Below are 23433 nucleotides of genomic sequence, written 5' to 3' on the forward strand. Positions count from 1 at the left end.
ATCCAGAAGATTCTACAGTGCAAAATACCATGTGGCACCAGTACCTACAGACGTACACAGAATCCAGAAGAACCTGTGCAAAATACCATTTGGCACCAGTACCTACAGACGTACACAGAATCCAGAAGAACCTGTGCACAATAACATGTGGCACCAGCACCTACAGACATACACAGAATCCGGAAGAGCCTGTGCAAAATACCATGGGGCAGCAGCGCCTACAGACGTACACAGAATCCAATAGATCCTGTGCAAAATACCATGTGGCACAAGTACCTACCGACGTTCACAGAATCCAGAAGAGCCTATGCAAAATACCATGTGGCATAGCACCTACAGACCCCAGTACCTTCAGACCTACACAGAATCCAATAGATCCTGTGCAAAATACCATGTGGCAACAGCACCTACAGACGTACACAGAATCCAGTAGAGCCTGTGCAAAATACCATGTACCTACAAACGTACACAAAATCCAGAAGAACCTGTGCAAAATAACATGTTGCACCAGCACCTACAGACATACACAGGATCCAGAAGAGCCTGCACAAAATACCATGTGAAAGCAGTATCTACAGACGTACACAGAATCCAGAAGAGTCTACTGTGCAAAATACCATGTGGCACCAGTACCTACAGACGTACACAGAATCCAGAAGAACCTGTGCAAAATACCATTTGTCACCAGTACCTACAGACGTACACAGAATCCAATAGATCCTGTGCAAAATACCATGTGGCACAAGTACCTACAGACGTTACAGAATCCAGAAGAGCCTATGCAAAATACCATGTGGCACAGCACCTACAGACCCCAGTACCTAGACGTACACAGAATACAATAGATCCTGTGCAAAATACCATGTGGCACCAGTACCTACAGACGTACACAGAATCCAGAAGAGTCTGTGCAAAATACCATGTGGCACCAGTACCTACAGACGTACACAGAATCCAGAAGAGTCTACTGTGCAAAATACCATGTGGCAACAGCACCTACAGACGTACACAGAATCCAGGAGAGTATGTGCAAAATACCATGTGGCACCAGTACCTACAGACGTACACAGAATCCAGGAGAACTTGTGCAAAATAACATGTGGCACCAGCACCTACAGACATACACAGAATCCTGATGAGCCTGTGCAAAATACCATGTGGCAGCAGCACCTACAGACGTACACAGAATCCAATAGATCCTGTGCAAAATACCATGTGGCACCAGTACCTACAGACTCCAGTACCTACAGACGTACACAGAATCCAGTAGAGCCTGTGCAAAATACCATGTGGCACCAGTACCTACAAACGTACACAGAATCCAGAAGAACCTGTGCAAAATACTATGGGGCAGCAGCGCCTACAGACGTACACAGAATCCAGAAGAACCTGCACAAAATACCATGTGAAAGCAGTATCTACAGACGTACACAGAATCCAGAAGATTCTACTGTGCAAAATACCGTGTGGCACCAGTACCTCCAGACGTAAACGGAATCCAGAAGAACCTGTGCAAAATACCATTTGGCACCAGTACCTACAGACGTACACAGAATCCAGAAGAACCTGTACACAATCACATGTGGCACCAGCACCTACAGACATACACAGAATCCGGAAGAGCCTGTGCAAAATACTATGGGGCAGCAGCGCCTACAGACGTACACGGAATCCAATAGATCCTGTGCAAAATACCATGTGGCACAAGTACCTACAGACGTTCACAGAATCCAGAAGAGTCTGTGCAAAATACCATGTGGCACCAGTACCTACAGACGTACACAGAATCCAGAAGAGTCTACTGTGCAAAATACCATGTGGCAACAGCACCTACAGACGTATACAGAATCCAGGAGAGTCTGTGCAAAATACCATGTGGCACCAGTACCTACAGACGTACACAGAATCCAGGAGAACTTGTGCAAAATAACATGTGGCACCAGCACCTACAGACATACACAGATTCCAGATGAGCCTGTGCAAAATACCATGTGGCAGCAGCACCTACAGACGTACACAGAATCCAATAGATCCTGTGCAAAATACCATGTGGCACCAGTACCTACAGACTCCAGTACCTACAGACTCCAGTACCTACAGACGTACACAGAATCCAGAAGAGCCTGTGCAAAATACCATGTGGCACCAGTACCTACAGACATACACAGAATCTAGAAGAACCTGCACAAAATACCATGTGAAAGCAGTATCTACAGACGTATACAGAATCCAGAAGATTCTACTGTGCAAAATGCCATTTGGCACCAGTACCTACAGACGTACACAGAATCCAGAAGAACCTGTGCACAAAAACATGTGGCACCAGCACCTACAGACATACACAGAATCCGGAAGAGCCTGTGCAAAATACCATGGGGCAGCAGCGCCTACAGACGTACACAGAATCCAATAGATCCTCTGCAAAATACCATGTGGCACCAGTACCTACAGACGTACACAGAATCCAGAAGAACCTGTGCAAAATGCCATTTGGCACCAGTACCTACAGACGTACACAGAATCCAGAAGAACCTGTGCACAATAACATGTGGCACCAGCACCTACAGACATACACATAATCCGGAAGAGCCTGTGCAAAATACCATGGGGCAGCAGCACCTACAGACATACACAGAATCCAATAGATCCTGTGCAAAATACCATGGGGCAGCAGCGCCTACAGACGTACACAGAATCCAATAGATCCTGTGCAAAATACCATGTGGCACCAGTACCTACAGATGTACACAGAATCCAGAAGAACCTGTGCACAATAACATGTGGCACCAGCACCTACAGACATGCACATAATCCGGAAGAGCCTGTGCAAAATACCATGGGGCAGCAGCACCTACAGACGTACACAGAATCCAATAGATCCTGTGCAAAATACCATGGGGCAGCAGCGCCTACAGACGTACACAGAATCCAATAGATCCTGTGCAAAATACCATGTGGCACCAGTACCTACAGACGTACACAGAATCCAGGAGAGTCTGTGCAAAATACCATGTGGCACCAGTACCTACAGACGTACACAGAATCCAGGAGAACTTGTGCAAAATAACATGTGGCACCAGCACCTACAGACATACACAGAATCCAGATGAGCCTGTGCAAAATACCATGTGGCAGCAGCAACTACAGACGTACACAGAATCCAGTAGAGCCTGTGCAAAATACCATGTGGCACCAGTACCTACAGACTCCAGTACCTACAGACGTACACAGAATCCAGTAGAGCCTGTGCAAAATACCATGTGGCACCAGTACCTACAAACGTACACAGAATCCAGAAGAACCTGTGCAAAATACCATGTGAAAGCAGTATCTATAGACGTACACAGAATCCAGAAGATTCTACTGTGCAAAATACCATGTGGCACCAGTACCTACAGACGTACACAGAATCCAGAAGAACCTGTGCAAAATAACATTTGGCACCAGTACCTACAGACGTACACAGAATCCAGAAGAACCTGTGCACAATAACATGTGGCACCAGCACCTACAGACATACACAGAATCCGGAAGAGCCTGTGCAAAATACCATGGGGCAGCAGCGCCTACAGACGTACACAGAATCCAATAGATCCTGTGCAAAATACCATGTGGCACAAGTACCTACAGACGTTCACAGAATCCAGAAGAGCCTATGCAAAATACCATGTGGCATAGCACCTACAGACCCCAGTACCTACAGACGTACACAGAATCCAATAGATCCTGTGCAAAATACCATGTGGCACAAGTACCTACAGACGTACACAGAATCCAATAGATCCTGTGCAAAATACCATGTGGCACCAGTACCTACAGACGTACACAGAATCCAGAAGAGTCTACTGTGCAAAATGCCATGTGGCAACAGCACCTACAGACGTACACAGAATCCAGGAGAACTTGTGCAAAATAACATGTGGCACCAGCACCTACAGACATACACAGAATCCAGATGAGCCTGTGCAAAATACCATGTGGCAGCAGCACCTACAGACGTAAACAGAATCCAATAGATCCTGTGCAAAATACCATGTGGCACCAGTAACTAGAGACTCCAGTACCTACAGACGTACACAGAATCCAGTAGAGCCTGTGCAAAATACTGTGTGGCACCAGTACCTACAAACGTACACAGAATCGAGAAGAACCTGTGCAAAATAACATGTTGCACCAGCACCTACAGACATACACAAAATCCAGAAGAGCCTGCACAAAATACCATGTGAAAGCAGTATCTACAGACGTACACAGAATCCAGAAGATTCTACTGTGCAAAATACCAGGTGGCACCAGTACCTACAGACGTACACAGAATCCAGAAGAACCTGTGCAAAATGCCATTTGGCACCAGTACCTACAGACGTACACAGAATCCAGAAGAACCTGTGCACAATAACATGTGGCACCAGCACCTACAGACATACACAGAATCCGGAAGAGCCTGTGCAAAATACCATGGGGCAGCAGCGCCTACAGACGTACACAGAATCCAATAGATCCTGTGCAAAATACCATGTGGCACAAGTACCTACAGACGTACACAGAATCCAATAGGTCCTCTGCAAAATACCATGTGGCACCAGTACCTACAGACGTACACAGAATCCAGAAGAGCCTGTGCAAAATACCATGTGGCACCAGTACCTACAGACGTACACAGAATCCAGAAGAGTCTACTGTGCAAAATACCACGTTGCACCAGTACCTACCAACGTACACAGAATCCAATAGATCCTCTGCAAAATACCATGTGGCACCAGTACCTACAGACGTACACAAAATCCAATAGATCCTGTGCAAAATACCATGTGGCATCAGTACCTACAGACATACACAGAATCCAGAAGAGCCTATGCAACAGTCCTCTGCTTGTCGTCTTAGTTCTTGTTTGACACATGCAAGTATCTTGGTAGTATGCATGATATGCACAGCTTTGTAAATCGGCAAATGAATATGTTAAAATCCCTTTGGACCGATGTCCAGGAAACGCCTCCTGATTTGGGCAGAGTTGGGAATGTCCACTTATTCTTGTGCTTTATTTGCGTTTGTTTTAGGAGACTAGGCGCTTGCTGCTTACCCTTATCGCACAGGGCTTGGAAAACCTTCTCAATATGGAGGAGGCGCGCGCGCTTCGCTGTAAAATGAACACCCGACAAGATTACACAGAACAGAAATACCGCCCTGCAAGTTGCGCATTCAGTCCTCTAACCCGGTATCCTTTACAACCATGGAAGGCACCAAAAAGGCTGAAATCAATTCATGTCATCTCATTAACTAAACAGCTGCATGGGGCTCCATTGATTACATTTCCCTTCTGACCCTTTGAAATGTTTCACTTTTCAATATTCCAGGAACCCATGAAAGGCGTCGGCTGCGCGTTCCACGCTCACCCCTCCCTGCATGTGTTGTGATGGGTTGGGCCCTGGAAGAGAGTGGGCCTGTCTGTTCCACCGCAGAGGCTGGCATGGGGTGCCTTTCCCGTACAGCCAGTGGTACATAAAGCCATGCCTATATATCCATGGTTACATTTACCTCCACATGCACACAAACACAAGAGGGGCCCGCCCGAGCGTTTTTTGTTTATTTTTATAGTGCAATTTATTATATAGTGCACCATTTTCAGGCACTAATCTAAGATGGTCCTTGATAGCAGGGACTACTGCAAGGGTCTGTTGGATTCAGATTAATTCAAAACCTTCCACCCATCACATTTTTGGTTATAGTGTGTCTCCCTAGGTGAGAGAGGGTATGCCCAGACGTGGGTCACTTGCTTGCTGCGCAATAGGGAACCAAGCTGCACCTCACTGATGAGGCCCAACAAGGCTGAACCATGTCTCGCTTTGCCTGCGTTTCTGTGAAGAGGGGACCTGGCCTAGCAGTCCCGGCTGGACTGCCCCCGTTGGTGGCAGTACCTGACTGATTTGCATATGGCTGGACCCCTTTTGCAATGGAGCAGATGGGCTAGAAAATGGTTGTGTGGAAGGTTGCCCAGAGCAATGCCAGTGGCTCAGATTAATTCAAAACCTTCCACCCATCACATTTTTGGTTATAGTGTGTCTCCCTATGTGAGATGGGGTATGCCCAGACGTGGGTCCCTTGCTTGCTGTGCCATAGGTATCCAAGCTGCACCTCACTAACGAGGCCCAACAAGGCTGAAACATGTCTGGGGTTGCTTGTGTTACTGTGCAGAGGGGGGCCTGGCCTAGCAGTTCGGGCAGGGCTGCTCCCATTGGCGGCAGTACTGCTCCCATTGGCGGCAGTACTGCTCCCATTGGCGGCAGTACCTGACTAATTTGCATATGTCTGGACCCCTTTCGCAATGGCGCAGACAGCCTAAACGGTAGTGTGGAAGGTTGCCCAGAGCAATGCCAGTGGTTCAGATTACTTCAAAACCTTCCACCCATCACTTTTTTGGTTTTAGGTTCCATGCGCAAGGTAGGTGAAAGTTGGTTATGTGTGTCCCATACCTCTGTTTGGTATTGGTGCACTGTAGAAGTGATGATATGCAATCCTTCCAGTGCTGAGGGCCTAACCCTGAGAACTGACTCCGACCTTTGGTGGAAGGCAGAACCTAAGGAACGTGCATGATGAGACCTCCGGTCTTGGATCCTTCCCTTATGGTGATTGGAGTCTGTTTCTCTGTCGGGGGTTGAAGAAAAAAGGCCAATGGCATGAGGTACGAGAGAGGCCAACTATATAAGTCGCAGAATGAAGAGCCATTGTCTTGTTGACACAAATTTGAAAGTGGTACATTTGGTCAACCTGATTTTGGTTGTTCCAATTTTTGTTTCTTTTGTGGAGGGGGTCTCTTTTGCCTGACCCTATAGTTAAGGTGAGTTACATGCACCATAGGAAATCCAAAAAGTTCAATTGCTGATAGGTTTTGACTTGGTGGACGGATTTGGATGACATTTTGTAAACAAAATGTTTGTTACGGGCCCTTGCCCCGCCTCCCCCCAGACTGGAAATTATGGGAAAGATTTGTTAAGAAATAAAAAAGTTATTAAAGAAAAAATGCTGGTTTTGGCTGACTCCCATTCATTTCCATGTAGAGGAAAAGCGGGAGTGCAAAAATCACTGGAGGGCACAAAGCGTTGACTTAATTTCCGGGACAGGTTTGCGGTTATTCCATCCAGTAGGGTTTAAAATATTTGACGTGGAAGGGTGTGCCCCCTTCTCCCAAAAATATGGCTATATCTCCCATGGTGCTTTGCAGCAGAGAGGCTTTTCAGAAATAAAAAACTGCATTGTTTTAGTATTTATTTATTTATTTATTTATTTATTTTGTGAACCATGTCTCGCTTTGCCTGCGTTTCTGTGAAGAGGGGACCTGGCCTAGCAGTTCCGGCTGGACTGCCCCCCAACCTGCAACCCGACCGTGCACTACCACTCCATCGAAACATCCACTGCCATCAACACCTTCATTGACAAAATCAGTAAGATTTGCCAGCACATAGACACCAGCTCTGCATCCACAGACCCACCTCACTTCCCTCCTTGAGAAATCTCCACACCCTGGACAACCTTCAAGACATTCTCGACAGAGGACCTGGTAGAAACCCAGGCTGCCCTCAAAGCCACATCGTATACAGACGATATCCTTGCAGCACCCATCCTCAAGACCCTCCCTGCAGAAGCTCTCCTTCCCTACCTGGAGATCATCAACAGCTCCCTAACTCAATGCACCGTCCCATCGACCCTAAAGACAGGACAAATCCTCTCTCTACTAAAGAAACCCACACTGGATCCCGACAACCTAGGTAACTATTGGCCCATCTTCCCTTCCTAGTTAGAAACATTGAGAAAACGGTAGCCATGCAACTGCAGCAAAACATTGACACCAACAATGTCCTCGAAACCTACCAATCCGGGTTCCGACCCAGATGCAGCACAGAGACGGCAACCATACAGATGGTCGACAATGCCCTCAACATCCTTGACGACACCCCTGCCTCCTGGTTCTACTCAACCTCTCGGCCACTTGCTACACGTGGACCACCATGCGCTCACCGACAACCTACATCGGTGCATGGGGATCAGCGACCTTGTCCTACATGGGTTCAAGTCCTACCTCGCCAACCGCCAGCAGTTTGTTCAGATGGACTTCTCTAGATCGCCAGTGCTACCGGTCACCTTTGGAGTCCCGCAGGGTTTCCTTCCTCTCCCCAGTGATCTTTAATCTATACATGGAGCTGCTGGGAGCCCTCCTAGCTACACACATCAACATCCACCAACAGCTATACCTCAAGATTGACTCCATCAGGACATCCACAGGTTCAAAACGTGCCTTTGGATGTCCAGTGCATACTTGAAGCTCAACCCCCTCTCCCACACCCCAAGACCTAATTCCTACTCTGCATCAACATCGAATACCCAGCCATACAGACCTGGCTATCAACCATGAACCCTGAGGGCTTCACACCCAGCTCACCTCCTGCCCCAAGTCCCTCGGGTTTCGCATCAACAAACAGCTCTCGTTCAAGACACACATAGCTAAGAAAACTCGGACAGCTTGGTATCAGCTCTCCATCCTGCGGAACGTCAAGCCCTCCCTCCGGACAACTTTAGATCCACTGTTCAAGCACTGGGCCTATCCCACCTGGATCACCTGGATGGGGGCAATGCCCTCCTCAGAGGTCTCCCGTCATCCTCCCTTGTGCCCCAAAGAAGTGTCCTAAATGCAGCTGCATGCCTCATCAGGGCCTACGCATATGACCACATCAACCCAGCCCTCCTCGACCTTCACTGGCTCCCACTGCATGCTCAAATCGCCTTCACATCTTGCTGCATCATCTATAAGGCAGTCAGCCTCAAGTCACCCAGCTACCTCCCAGAGCAACTCATCATCTCTGGTGGACAGTGCATCACCAGAAGCCAGGACACACGCAGACTTGAAATCTGTTTCTGCAAAAAGGAAAGGACCAGAAAACAAGCCTTCTCTGCCTACACCTCTAGACTATGGAACCTCCTCCCCGTCAGCATCAGACTCGCTTCATGCTGCTACAGTTGAAAAGAACTCAAGACCCACTTCTTCAAGGAGTCTCTCCTCCTCATCCCTTAGGCCATCACGTTGCCCCTACTTGCACCACCTGACTCGCAAGATGCCATCTGCCACCCTGTACAGCTGTATATACCAAAAGTCTTGAAATTTAGCACATTGTGAAACTCAGAACCCTTGAAATTCAGCACATTGGGAAACTCTGGGCCAGGGAACGCGCCGAGTTAAGCCGGTCCTGAGTTGCTAAATGTGCTAAATTTCAAGGGTTTTGTTGCTTAAGTTTACTTCAACAAATGTTTTTTTCCCTTGATTTTCAAGGGTTTTGTTATACCAGCTTCGCCACCACTGGCCATGGTCTTTGGCCTTGCCCACTGTATGTTTGTCTGTGCCACTTTCCATGGCCTTTGGCCATGGCCATTGGCCACGGCATTCAGACATTCCCACTGTATATTTTTCGGCACAACTGGCCGTGGCCTTCGGACATGCTGACTGTATTTTTTAAATCACTCCCTACTCACAAGCCATATCCTTCGGCCAGGCCCACTCTAGATTTGTTTTTATCACTAACTGGCCACTGGCTTTTGCCATGCCCATTTATATTTTACAAATCTACCAGGCCTTCAGCTATTTAAAATGCTACCAAGCCACTGGCCATGATTTTTCACCCCTGGCCTCACTGTAGCTGTAGAAATGTAATTAAAAAAAAACTTTTCTCCACAAAAGCAGCTATATCAGTGAACTATATATAGCCACGACAATCCGTAGTTTTCATATAGCCCTGATTATTGGGAAATACTGCAAAAAACAAAATGTGCTCCCATGGACACCCACTCACTCACCAAGTTCCCCTCTGGTCATGACCAAGTCGCCCGACTCCCACCATCTCCCATTTTGCCTACCCACCCCTTCCCTTCCCCCCTCAAACACTTGTTCTGTGTTTCTCTGAAAAACGTGTTTATTGGACTGAATAACTGCAGCGTTGGCGATCATGCAGCAAACTTGGCCCCCTGCCCACCTCCGACTCCCAGATTTCACATGGTGCCCTCTTCCCCTCGCCCTCACCTCTACCCTAAAGCCATTTGACTGTTTTTCTGCTTCTGAAAGCCATTTTCATGCTTTGCATTTTCCGATATTTGCGGGTACAGCCGCAGCTATCTCTCATCGTAAAAAAAAAGATGGAGACTTATGCAATGCATCATGGGAGTATAGCTATGTATTTGGGAGACCCCTTCCCCGTCAAATATTTAAAAAGCGACTGGACCAAATAACCAGCCACAAAAGGATTGCGAAATGACTTTTGTCCATGGAACAATGAATGGGGACAAGGCCGAAAGTGCTTTTTTAGTTTTTAGTGTTCTTAATAACTTTTATATTTATTAAACAATCTTTGCCAAACCTTCCAATCTGGGGTGGGGGGGAAAGGGGGAGTGGGAGGGGGAGGGGGGGGGGGGTTTCAGGGGTGCAACATTTCAGCCAAATCCATCAAATGAATCAAAAGTTATTAGCAATTAATTTTTTGGATTTCCTATAGAACTCATGTCTCACCTTAACTATAGGGCGGCAGCCCACAGAGACCTTTATCCAGATAAAGCCCCAATTCTGCCGTAGATTATTGTATATACATAGGAATTTGGCATTGCACAACAGTTTATATTCACTGACAAAACCTTAGTTAAGTTGTGCAGATTTGACGCAAAAAAACCGTGAAATTCAGTATATGTGGAAAGTCGTTATCCGCTTAACTTCACAAGTTCCCGTTGATGGCCCCCATAATATAATTTTGTGCGTCATTGTGAATTCCTTCTCTCATAAAATGTATGTGCTCATGGGCATTGCAAAGGGAACGCACTGAGTTAATCTGGTTATGTCTGTCATGCACAGACACTGCTCGCTTTGGTGGCGTTGGAGATTACCTTCCAGGAGTGCCAGTACACGCTACTCACGTATGCGAGTAGCGCACTAGTCTTTTTTCCTACTGGCGGATTGCTAGTTTAAATATCTTTTCTGTGCATCGCTCGGAGCGTTGCAACCCTCTGCTCCGGTTTGGGTATTCGCTCCACTCTTTTGTTCCTGCATGTGCTCTCCTCTGTTCCCTTTCTAGTTCCCCTCCGTTCTTGTCTCTCTTTGCTGCTGTCTGCCTTTTCGGCTTTGCTTTGCCTCCCGCTTGCTCGCATCAGTCTTACCTGCTTCTGCCTTCTCACCACGCAGCTCGGCACCGCTCTCCTGCAGTCTGCAGCTAATCTCCTCTTCTGTTCCTTACTACTGCCTCCTTTGTGCCTTTTCGATTGCTTCTTCCCGTACTGGCAGTATTTTCCATGCGACTCTGTGCCGCCATCCAGCAGTCAGCCCAACACAGTCCATTCCGGTACGGAAACATCATTGCCTTGCTTACTGGGACTTATCCTATCACCCTTTACGCCAAGAGGATCCTGCTCGTAGGCGGTCTTTCTCACTACGTGGCTTTTCTTCCTATATTCGATGTGTCTCCTCAACAGCCCCCTGGTCTTGACTGTGGTTTTGTTGGTCGGGCAATGTGGCTGCTGAGAGGAACAGACCCCTCCTCTTCAAGGAACGCAAGGCAAGTGGAAAGAAGAAGGGGAAGAAAATGTGCTAAGTACTGCTGAACTATCAGGTGAGGGTTTGGAAGATTTAGAAGAACTTCCTGATTCTGAGAATGTCTTGCCACATCTGCTGAATTTCAAGTGTTTTGTTGTGTTAAATCAGCTCAACTTTACTGCACCTTAACTAAGGGGTTTCAGTGAATTTCAAGGTTTTGTTATGTACCCATTATAGGTGATATACCAAAACCCCATAAATAGACCCCGACACAAGGTCAGTCTATCTCTTCGGTCTGGGGCAGACCTAATTATGTACATAAGAAAATGCATAGATATCATTCGTAACGAGTATCTCATATCTGGTGATGGGCCCCTCTCTTCTCCCACGGTAAGTACTGAAAAAATGGACCCAATAGACCTTAAAAAATTCCACATCAATTAATTGTGTCAATATGAAACATCATAACTATAAAAAGCTAAAAAACCTAAACACCCAACATAAAACTAAGTATCACATAGAACTATACACTGAAATCTCATATCAATAACACTACATCAACGCTAAACAATTCATCAGACACCATTTTACAAAAATGATAACTCAATCACAAATTGTCCCCATTTCAAAATCCCCACACGTTTCTGTTCATTACACCATTCATCACCATGCCATATCACCAGGTTGACTATGTATGCTATTGTTGCATCTATAAACACTATAACACAGAGTAATAAACCTTATATTTCCTCCACAAAGAGTCATATACATGCTGTGTATGAATATGTATTCAAGAATTAAACACGTACAGCGAATGTGATTGGCAGTTCTCCCCAAGGTAGGAAGTGCGTTGTTGGAGGGTGATTAATGAGGGTGTCGCTTTGATTCTAACGTGTATGAGTCTTTGTGGAGGAAATATGAGGTCGATTAGTCCCTTGTTGATGTCTTTGTTGACAGATGAGTTTGTGTGCTACTTAGGAGCAACTAAGAACGATGGAATTCCTAATGAATTGGAATTGTGGAAATAACTCTACATTGTGGAAGAAGTATCATGCGTAATTAGCAGATATTTCCTTGGTTACAAATTTGGTGGTCTGTGTGTTACACAGATGATCACTATGATGCAATAATTGTCTGTGTTATAGTGTTTATAGATGCAACAATACCAACGTGGTGCGATGAACAGAAACATGTTGGGATTTTGAAATGGGGACACTTTATTTTGATTGAGTTCTCATGTTTGTAAAATTGTGTCTGATGAATTGTTTAGTGTTGATGTATTGTTATTGATATGAGATTTCAGTGGATAGGTATATGTGATGCTTTGTGTTATGTTGGGTGTGTAGGTTTTTTAGCTTTTTATAATTATGATGTGTCATATTGACTAAATTGATTTGGAATTTTGTACGGTCTACTGGGTACATTGTTTCAGGACTTGCAGTGGGAGAAGAGAGGGGCCTCCTATCAACAGAGATGAGATAGTTGTTATGAATATCTATCTCAAGGGTTTTGTTATACCATCGTTTTCTTATGGGCCACTAGCCATGGCCTTTGCCCATGCCCAGTGGACACAGCCTTTCATGTTCGCCCAGAATGTTTCTTTTGGACCCAGTAGGTGGCCGTCCGTATACATGTCTTTCGGCCTTGAGCAGTGACCACAGCCTTTGGCTATCTTTTAAAACATTACCTTTCTTTCCAGCTTACTAGCCATGACCTTCCCCCATGACCACTGACCCCGGCCTTCAGTCGCAAACCTTTTACATGTTGCCCCAATAGCTTTCTTCTGGTCCCACCAGCCATGGCCTTCGGCCGTAGCCACTTTACATTTTGCTCCAATAGGTTTCCTAAATGGGCCCAATGGCCATCGCCACACCACTAGGTTTCTTTTGGTTACACTATCCATGATCAGTGGCCATGGCATTTTGCGGTGACCCTGTGACATGTTGCCCCAAGAGGTTTTGTTGGGGCCCACTAGCCATGGCCTTTGCCCGTGTCCACATTTCATACTGTACTATTCTGTTCCTTTAAAGTAACCCAGTAGCCATAGCCTTCGGCCACACCCATTTGCCCCCACCCCAACCCCACTTACTGTAGCTGTAAATTTCCAAATGTTTTAACTACTTAAAAAAAAAAACTTTTACCAAAACCGCGGTTGGTATAGCCCTGATAGTAGCAATGCACTACAAATTTTCCCGGTTATCCGTAAACGCCCGCAAATAACCCTGGATATCTGTAAAAAGCACACAAAATCAAAAAATCTTCCCTTGCCTGCCAGGCACTCACTAAGTGCCCTCCTCCTTTTGTCGTGCTCCTCCGTTCCCCTAAAGTCCTTTTTCCCTCCGTAGCCCTCTCCCACCCCACATTCGTCGTTTTGGGTGTCGCACTTTAATTCCCGATCCCATTTTCTATCATAACCGGGGTTATCCTGCACTAGAACGGCGGTTATGTGAAAACATTCGCTGAACGTTGTCCCCAGCCTCCCCCGCACCCACTCCCCAATTTTACATGGTATCCTCTCTCCCCCTCTAGCCTGATAAAATTTCACCCTTTTTCCTCCTCCAAATGACCTTTTCCACTTTACCTTTTAAACTAACCTCGGTTATACCCATTATAACTGTGGTTATCTCCTCTGCTGCAAAGCACCATGGGAACAATATAGCTATCATTTTGGGATTAGGGGACCCCCCCTTTTCTGTCAAATATTTTAACTACTGCACAGAATAACCCCAGATACCTCCCGGCAATTGAGTCAACGCTTCGTGCCGAGTTTTGTACCTGGTCCAGTTCAGGCCTCTTTTGCCCCGTTGCACAAATCAGGGGAAGGTTCTGCGTACTTTAACGTGCATTACAAGTTCACAAATAGGCAAGGCTTTGAAATGTGCAGAAAGTAAACCCATCCTCCTGGGCCTGTATGGCCTAGGTCCACACGGGTGAGCAAAGTGTGACCGGGTGTTTTCGGACCCTCGAAGCGGTATGACACCCTACTCTCCCATGTGCATTTCAATCCCTCAAATAAGGGTAGACTTTGTTTGTGTGAAATGTGCAGCATTTCGCAATATTCTTTGCAGGGCTCTGCGCAATGCACTCCCAGCTCCCATGTGGCTGCAGGGAGTCTGTCATGTGCAAGGGGTCTGCCCTGCACATAGTTTGAGCTGCAGTGCAGCACATTTGCAAAACCAGGATACTTGCAGGAAAGAGTATTGTTAAGAGCTGTTTCTCATGAACTAAATGGAGCCAGTACAGCCAGCATAGGGTCAACACCAATGGTCATTAACAAAGCAATGTTACTGTATGGGATGGCAAAATGGACCATATCATATTGTGTGTATGTTGGAGATAATGTGTTTTTTTCTTCAACATCTTTAATTTTCTTTATAGAATACACGTGTGTGTACATTTCTTCTTCTGTTAACAGACCACAATGCATATATTTCAGTCCAGTTGTTCCTTGGTCAGTTACTGGACCTAAACATTTTAAATAATCCATTTAACTCTATACCATACTGCATAGCAGTAAAGCGGTAAACCCAATGCTGCGGTAGTTACACATATACAATGGCAGGCTGTTTCTATACCACAGTATATGATGTGTCTGTATCCTCCAAAAGTAATACCGCAGCCTCTCAAAGGGCTGCAGGGTCACCGTTCTGGAGAAATGATGCTAATCTTTGAGGATCACTACGTTGATTTACTCTTTCTTGATGAATCTGTAAACTGAGGGGGAGAGTCTAGCAAGGCAGGTGGCAGTAGGCAGCCAGAAACCACCAAGCCCTGGGGGCCATTGGAGGAGTCGAGCCAGTAAGGAAATAGAAGAATGAGGATTTATTTAGGTCCTTACTCCTCTATGTGGTACTCGGGCCTCGAATAAGTTGGGTCAGCATAAGATCAGTTTCCAAGGGTATGGGGCCAATTGGGTATTTCAGAGCTAATTGGCAATGGTTGAGATAGCTAAGCATCACAGTCTGTTGAGACCATTTGTGTATTTGGCAATCTAGCGACCAATACATTCTGGGGCCACCTGGATCTCTGGGCCGCTGGGACTGTAGAAAGCACAGCTACTCTGTTCTGGATTTATAGCTCACCAGTTCGTTATTCACAGGCTAATGCTGGAGGACAGACTATTGAAAAAAGTCTGTGTGACTTTTGCTTACTCTAGACCTGACCCCAGCAGCTTGGAAGCCAGAACAGTATGCACCAGGCCTCATCGGCACCCTACATGTACACATCTTATTCACCACCACTTTCCCCCCTGCCCAGGCTGTGCGTTCTGGTCAACTCAACCCTGGTTGCATTAGCGCGACTTGGGCCCTCGTTTGATTAACATATGGGAGCCTACCCCCAATTTTAGTTAAAAAAGCGGCTGGAAGTGGCACCCTCGTGCTCCTTCCTCCTCAACCAGTAACGCTCTCCTGCCTCCAATAGCATGGCCCATCACTGATACTGATCGAAGGCCCATCAGTGTGACCATCCTCCTAGAAGAATGCTTTGGCACTGCTAAGATCCCACTGTGATGAGTGTACTTGTGGTGGAGGGTCATCTGGCTAGATTTCTTCAGTGACACTGAAAATCTGGGGGAACGTTTCCCTGCTGCCGGGGTCCTGTTGCCCTTGACAGGCCGCTGTTGGGTGTGGGGCAACCTCTGGTGCCCTAATGTCAGTTATTTTGCATGTTTTGAGCTGCCAAAATCACCAATGAAATAAAAATATAAATGCAGTATTACAGCTAGCTTTCTAGGGCTATGCAGGCTGTTAATGCCCTCCACCCAAGTGACAAGCCTGACCTGCAGACAAGAGCCTATAACAATGGGGAGTTAACGGCCAATATACCCAGAGGCCGAAGGGCTATAATGCTATTGTATTATGCCACCCATTGAAGGCAGAATATTCTATTTAAACCAGGTGAAACGAAGTAAAAACATTGGAATGTTGGGAGATGGATTTGGAGAGGCATTATTATCCTGGGGAGTGATGTTGCAGTCCCTGATTGGCTAAAGTCAGAGCTGTAATGCTTGATGCAGCTCAGAGCTTCATCCACACACGGAGCAACCCTGCCTGTTGATGTGTCTTTCATGCAACCTGCACAAGCCCAGGGCACAAGTCGAGGGTGCACGCGGGGGACGGAGTCCACCAACTTCATTTAGAGGGGGGACTCAGTCCACCCTAGCTAAAAGAGAAACACTGGATGTCCTTTTTGAATTAAAGCCGACCTCTGGGATCAAACCGCAGCCATCAGGTTTGTAGGCCAGGCACTTCACCAGTGCACTATATAACCTGATTTAAAATAACAAACAACTAAAGCTGAAATCTCCCATTTCGGCACTGCAAGCTCCAGTGAAAACATTTGTAATTGTTCTTGGAGCTTAAAACGTGCACACCTTTTAACATTTTCAAAAACACTATTAGACGGAAATATTCTGTCTTGGTTTTGTGTTTGAGTCGACTTTATGCAAGGCAAATGCCATTCGTCCTGTTCAATTTGGGTGGTTATGCAAAGCAAATTGTATTAAATGTTCACATTTCTCCTTGATATGCAAATTTCTGGCAACGTCACATCCCATTGCGTTTGTTGATGAGTCCCCCCACTTTAATTTTTAGGACTTGACCCCTGCACAAGCCTAAATCCCCTTTAAAAATAAAATGCAAACCAAAATGGCCACGGAAGAAATAGCAATGGGAACTCCAGAGCCCAGTTTCCATTTCCACCAATGGGGCAAGCAGGTAGAGATTGCGTGCGAAATGCATTGTTGCTGGCATTTTTCATGAGGGCAAAAGAAGGCAAATGGTTGTGGGCTAGCGGGTAGCAGCTGTGAGCAGCTCATGGCTTGCTTAGAATGCAGACTTTGATCGTCAAGCCTGCGTTCTGAGAAATCTGGTGCTAATTAAGCGATAATGCTCGATCCGGTGGGCTTGGCGGGTGGTAATGACCCTTGGGTCCAGGTTATAGGCCCCAGCGAGCGCCTTGCACTGTTGCTACCCAATCTGGCAAGCCAGAATCATGTGATCAGCTCCTGGGTTTTCAATCCAAAAACCAGGGCTGCTTACCGCGATGTAAATTTAGTTTGAATGAATGGGAGGCGTTTGCAGAGTCCTCTTTATTCAAACAAAATACTTACCAAAGCTGGCTGCTGTGGAGCTGGAAGGCAAGGATCAATGCAGAGCCCCTCTTTCATTTCCATGGCAGCTGGTGGGGACTTGGAGCGGCGGTGCTGCTGCCGAAAGAATCAGGTAAAGGGGGGGGGGGTTCTGTTGGAAGGGAACAGATGGTTGGGGGGGTAGATGGCGTGTGGGAGAGGAGCCTTTACGTTGCTCAAAGTGCAGGATTGGATCATGACATCCAGCCCACGATCAGAGCAACGCGATTGGGTAGCTCCCCCTAATGCTAATATTTTTTTTTTTTTAAAAAAACCTACATGACTATCGAGGTACTGCTACGATCATTAGCAATATAGTTCTGGCAAAAACATACACTGCTCCTGTTCTGTAGCACTAACTGGGCAGTGCTGGAGGAAGTGCACAGTGTTAAGACCAATGAATGAACCTGCAGGGGAAGCAAACCATGCTGGAGTTCTGAGGGTTGTGCATGGATTGGGTGATGCTGGAGATGTACTTCATACATGTGTCGACTGGACAGAGCTAGTCTGTGACCAATGGGGGAGGACCTGTTTGTACCTGAGCTTTGTCCGACCAAGCCAAACAGGAATCTCACAGATTGTCAGACATCACTTCAACCATTCCGGACTCTTGATTGTCGAGTGACTGCGCATGCGTGAGGTGCCCATGCGGCTGTGAGCCCTCTCACACTCAGCGACCGCCGGCATTCTCCTCAAAAAATCCTGGTCCCCCTGTTGTCCTTTTCAGCGGGGAGTGCTCCGTTTTGATTGAGTAACGACGGAGCTGCAGCTGGACAAAGCCTGGCCGTAAATTGGTGCGGGGAGTCTGAGCAATTACCCACTGACTTACTGCGGGTGCCGATAGCGCCATCTTGCCAGCACACCTACTGGCTCAGGAGAGAGACTGCCCCCCCGGGAGCTGATGGTGCACTCTGCCTGACTCCCTGCCTCACGCTTCCATGGAGGGAAGAGATTGAGACCGCTGACAGTGCGTGGCGGGGCAGGTGATACTGGCGGGCTTGCTGGGGGCGAACGGCGTTCAACGGGAGGTCCGGGATTCCCCCCCCCCCCAACCTGGAGGCCCCTGTCGACACACGGGACGGTGTTGTGGTGGGCGGGCTGATCCCTTTGGTGGCTTATGGCCGAACCTCGGGCTTCCCCCCTGCTCTGCCACCCGAGGCTCTACTCTGGTGGAGGACTGGGCGAGTGCAGCGCGACACGGGCCCTTCCCATCTGCTGGCCACAAACATCCTGGAAAGACCCTTGCAGCCTAGTCGGGGCCCTGGGAATGCAAATGCTTGGTCTGGCCTTGAGGGAGAGGCAGTGTGGTGGATGGCAACTCACCCCGCCAAGGAGGGGTTCAAAGTGGGGAAACACGCCAGGGGTGGGCCACCTGCAGCCAGCTCAACGGAACAGGGGGCCTGCCTGTTGAAGGAATCTAAGAGGGAGTCCAGTGGCCGGGTAAGGAGATGGAAGGGGATCTCCCGCCCCTGTTTTGAAGAAGCTGAATAGATGTGGGGATTGGATTCCGGTTGGGCCAGACTCTGGGGCTGGTCGCTGGTGGCCTCTCCTCCCCCACCTCCCAGCAGAAAGGGGTATAACAAGACTGACAAGGGAAATACAGTGGTAATACCCTGAAAGGCAGAGGGTCCCCGCATGTCCTCCAGAGGGACTGTGGTGTCACGGGTGTCTGGGGTGACCCTACCTCTGTTCCCGAACAGCCTGGGATCCAAAGGCTTGCACCTAGATACTGTCCCCAAGCAGGAGTTGACGGCTGGGTGGTCCTGCCAGCGAGCCCCCCCACCCCCAAACTCGGAGGGGGAATATCTGCATAGCACCTGAATTCCTGGGTGCTGTAGCCCCCTCTACCCCCCACATGCCTCAACATATATATTCGGAGGGCTGGCTGATCAACGTTAGGAGACCAGTAATACTACAGTTGGTCACACCCCAAGGGGGGGGGGTGGTGGCTATGCATACCTGCACCGGAGTGGGACTGCTGCACACAACCAGGGGCTCTGCGGGGTGACATCGCCACTGACACCTTACGGCCCATACTGTGATCGATCGCTCAACAGATCAGAGGAAGAACCCCTCCCTACTGGACCAGAGGTGGCAGCACAATGGTCAGGGACAAAGCTAAAAGACAGGCCCTCCAAAGTAAAATGGAACTCTTTACGGTGGGGGCTGCCCAAAGGTCCATAGCCCAAACCCCTGAAATCGATGAAATAGGCAGGGAACACCAGGATGCAGCCATCTCCCACAGATGCCATGAAGGCCATTGGGGAATCGAGGTCGTCCTTGGAGGGGAAGATAGGAGGTGTTCACGGAGGTGTCCTTCCTTCGGCAAGATCTCTAACCTGGCCTCAATGGTGGGAGGGACGGAGCAAAGAATCTCGAATTCTGAGGATACGGTCCGACAAATGGAAACAGAAACAACTGGCTGCAATCACCCAGAAGGTGACCCAACTCGAAAGCAGGGCAGAGGATGATGAGGGACGGGCGCGACAGAACAATATACGGATCCTCGGGATCCCAGATAAGGCGGAGGGACCCAGCTCTTTCTTGAGCATTTGTTCTCCAAACTCCTTGCCCCAAGAAACTCCATGTTTTTCTCAATTGAGCTCGCACAAAGGATCCCAACTGGATTTCCGGACACCGGTGCACCGCCACAGACAATTATTGCTAGACTCCTGAATTTCCGCGATAGGGGTGCCATTCTCCAGATGGCCCGAGCCACTGGTCCTATCACCTGCAATGGTTATCACATCGGCTTCTATCCAGACTACACCAGAGAGGTGCAGAAAGCCTGTCAGTCTTTTGACTCAGTTAAAAGAAGCTACAGTCTCTATAAAATACACACTGTTCTTTCCGGCACTCCTTAAAGTGCACAATGATGGAGTCACCCACTTGTTTTATTTGCCCAAAGAGGCTTGGGAACGGCTGGAGACCCAAATTCTGAATGGAACCGAGTCGCAACAGGAGCCACCCGGACAGAGGCCACGGACTGATCGATCCCCGCCGCAACTGGACCCCCAAGACTCTGGATAATCATGGCCTCTATGAACTGGAGAGGGTGGATGAGAGAATGGATGAACACTGTCACCGCTGCTTACATCTATATAGTGGACCGATGGGGCAGGGGGACAGTGCAGTGGCGGCCGCTGTCTAACAATGTGGGTCTTGTAATTGAAGTCGGTGTAAGCACCGCATAATGGTTGATTCTGTGGTTTTGCGCCTGGTTGGCGCTTGGTTCGGGCTACAGGGGCTTCTGGTTGTGGGGGGTAGTGGGGCGGTGGGTGCGGGATTGTGCTTTACACAATGGTTTTTGATTGACATGAAGCTCGTAACCAGGAATGGGTTGATGTTTGTTTATATAGGTTATGACAGGTCGCAATGAGCATAGGGAGAGGGGACTGTGAAGGGATGACGTGGGACGTCTTGTCCCTGAGCCTGGGAATGCTCTTACTCCATAAAATGGGGGGGTCAGGGACTGAATATTAAGCCATGGGACATGGGCGGGGGGTGGACCCCACAGGCACACTGGCAACACTTCCTCTGACTCCAATGGCACATGAGGGACAATTAACCCTCCTCACATGGAACGTCAACGTGCTGGGCTCCAGTATCAAACGGAGGGTAGTGCTCCAATTCATGAATAGGCATTCACCCGATATTGCTTTGCTTATCTCAGGGGCACGGAATGCAGGTTTTTTTCAAAGATCGAACTATGCAACGGCCTTTCACGCAGGATTCTCCAGTGGGGCATTAACTATAAGGGAATGTTTTCGGTGAGAAACCACCACAATGAGTGAGACCTTCTGTAGGGGGCTAGTGGCCACATCCCAAGCCTCTTGGTTGGCTGCTGCCAAGAAAGCAACCTTTCATATGACAAAATCCTGAGAAGGCAAGCTGCACTGGTTAGTAATGGCAGTTATTGGCTGCACCCCAGGGTGCTAACACTATGATCACCCTGAGGTGTCATCCAGTGTGCAAAGGATCCTTAGTATGAGGATAAAAAAAGGGCTCTGGGCAATTTTTTTTTCCTTAAAAAGAAAACCATTCAGGAATCCTGCTGGAACTCCTCTTCAATTTCCAAGGCGGGCGTCCATGTCCGGAAGTAGGAAGTACCAAGGCTGGAAGCAGAAGGGGCATGCAAGGTGCGGCAATGTGAGCGTGAAATGAAGAGTCCACAAACATCCAATTGCTTGCTCAGGACACTGAAGGAGACTTTGTCTCTGGGTGATCGTGCAGGAAACTTAGCTTTCTAGGCCTGGTCCTTCACTTGTCTTTAGCGCCTTCTAGAGCAGGAAGTACACTGTCTATATCTCGCTCATCCCGACACCTGTGTGCGGATGTAAAACTATGCGAAAATTCTCAGGCCCACTAGAATTCTGCTAACCAGTCCTTATAAATCGTATTGTTTGAGGGTGTTCATGCCTGCAAGCTGTTGTCAGACAGAACTTGGGAAGGGATGCTGGTCAGGTGGGATCTTTTATAATGTTTCAAGTTACTACCTGCTTACCTAGTTCGCAATCTGGTTTATTATTCGAAGGAGTGTGCAACTTCCTTTGGCGTGTAGATAAAGCTGCTGAAAACTCATACATTCTAGTCTCTGGCTGTTATGTTCCTCCCACTTTATGACATGCCCCCCCAAACCCCAAAAAGACTGAATGCACAATTAGTGCGCATTCGACCTGTTATAATAAATCTAATCCCATAATTTCGAATAAAGGGAGCAGGGGTTGAGGGTGTGTCCCCCACTTTCCTAGTTCAGTATTATGAGCTGCGGGGGTGTCCCCCGCATACCTTAGATGTCCAGTGGGGGGTGAACAAGTGAAATACAAAAATGTCCAATTACAAAAAGTGGACAAGTGGGTTTCACTATTTTGTAATTCGAGCTTTTGGTCTTAACGTAGATCCTTTATGACAAGGGACATTGCATTTTCCCACACTGGCTCATGATACTTAGCTGTGGGAAAATGACAAAATTTGCATGTAGCAGTCTTCACTTTTCTACACCCATCGTATGTTAATTTACCATCAGCCATTGATGTAATCAAGGTGCTGAAAGTAGGATACCGCAGGAAGTCCCGACCAGTGATAGAAGTGTACCGAAAAAGTAGTGGAACTGTGACTCCGGCGGGGGATAGAGTAGGAGGGAAGGGAGCAAGGGTTGCAGTCATGCTGGTTGACAGCCCAATTGAGTTGATGTCAGTTTAATTGTAACCGATATCCAGTGGTAAAATGGAGAAGGGTGCTTTAACTTCATAAAGAACAGTTCCGGAATGGTGAAATGGTTGCAAAAAGTAGTAGGCTGTTAACAGTAAAAAAAAAGTAGTGGAACACGTCTCCTGGCCCTTCCTTCGTTTTCCTCCTGCTCACTCCCCCTTATCCCCCTTCCAGATTGTTCTGGTGGCTAACCATGCAGGAAACTGCCGTTGGGAGTCAGATTGGGAGTCAGAGCATGCAAACTATTAATCGCAATTGGTAAATTGTGTTTACCTCAAATCTGAAGGGCTGAATTGGTTTTTCTTCCGAATGTCAGATGTGTTGCAGGGGTTACAAAGTGTCATTTTCTGATACGCGGGTGGGAAATGGAGGCGTCAAACCAAGGCGTGATCTTGTAGGCCTCAGTTTGGGGCTCCAGCCTATTTCGGTGCTCACTCAGTGCAGGGCGCGGGTATGGAGCAGAGTTCCCATCTCTGCCGTGCTCTCCTCTTCCGTCTCATGCGCGCTCTTCGTTTTACGCTTTCGTAAGATTTTT

The 23433-nt window shown here is 47.7% G+C and overlaps 1 protein-coding gene across 2 annotated transcripts in view; it reads left to right on the plus strand.

The window, feature by feature from the left end:
* The window catches only part of LOC138492091 (heparan sulfate glucosamine 3-O-sulfotransferase 1-like), an 88860-nt gene that overhangs the window by 51745 nt on the left and 13682 nt on the right, over nucleotides 1-23433 (plus strand). The window lies entirely within an intron of this gene.

This window comes from Ambystoma mexicanum, chromosome 10 (assembly GCF_040938575.1).
Source record: "Ambystoma mexicanum isolate Mex_15411 chromosome 10, UKY_AmexF1_1, whole genome shotgun sequence".
Lineage (NCBI taxonomy): Eukaryota > Metazoa > Chordata > Amphibia > Caudata > Ambystomatidae > Ambystoma > Ambystoma mexicanum.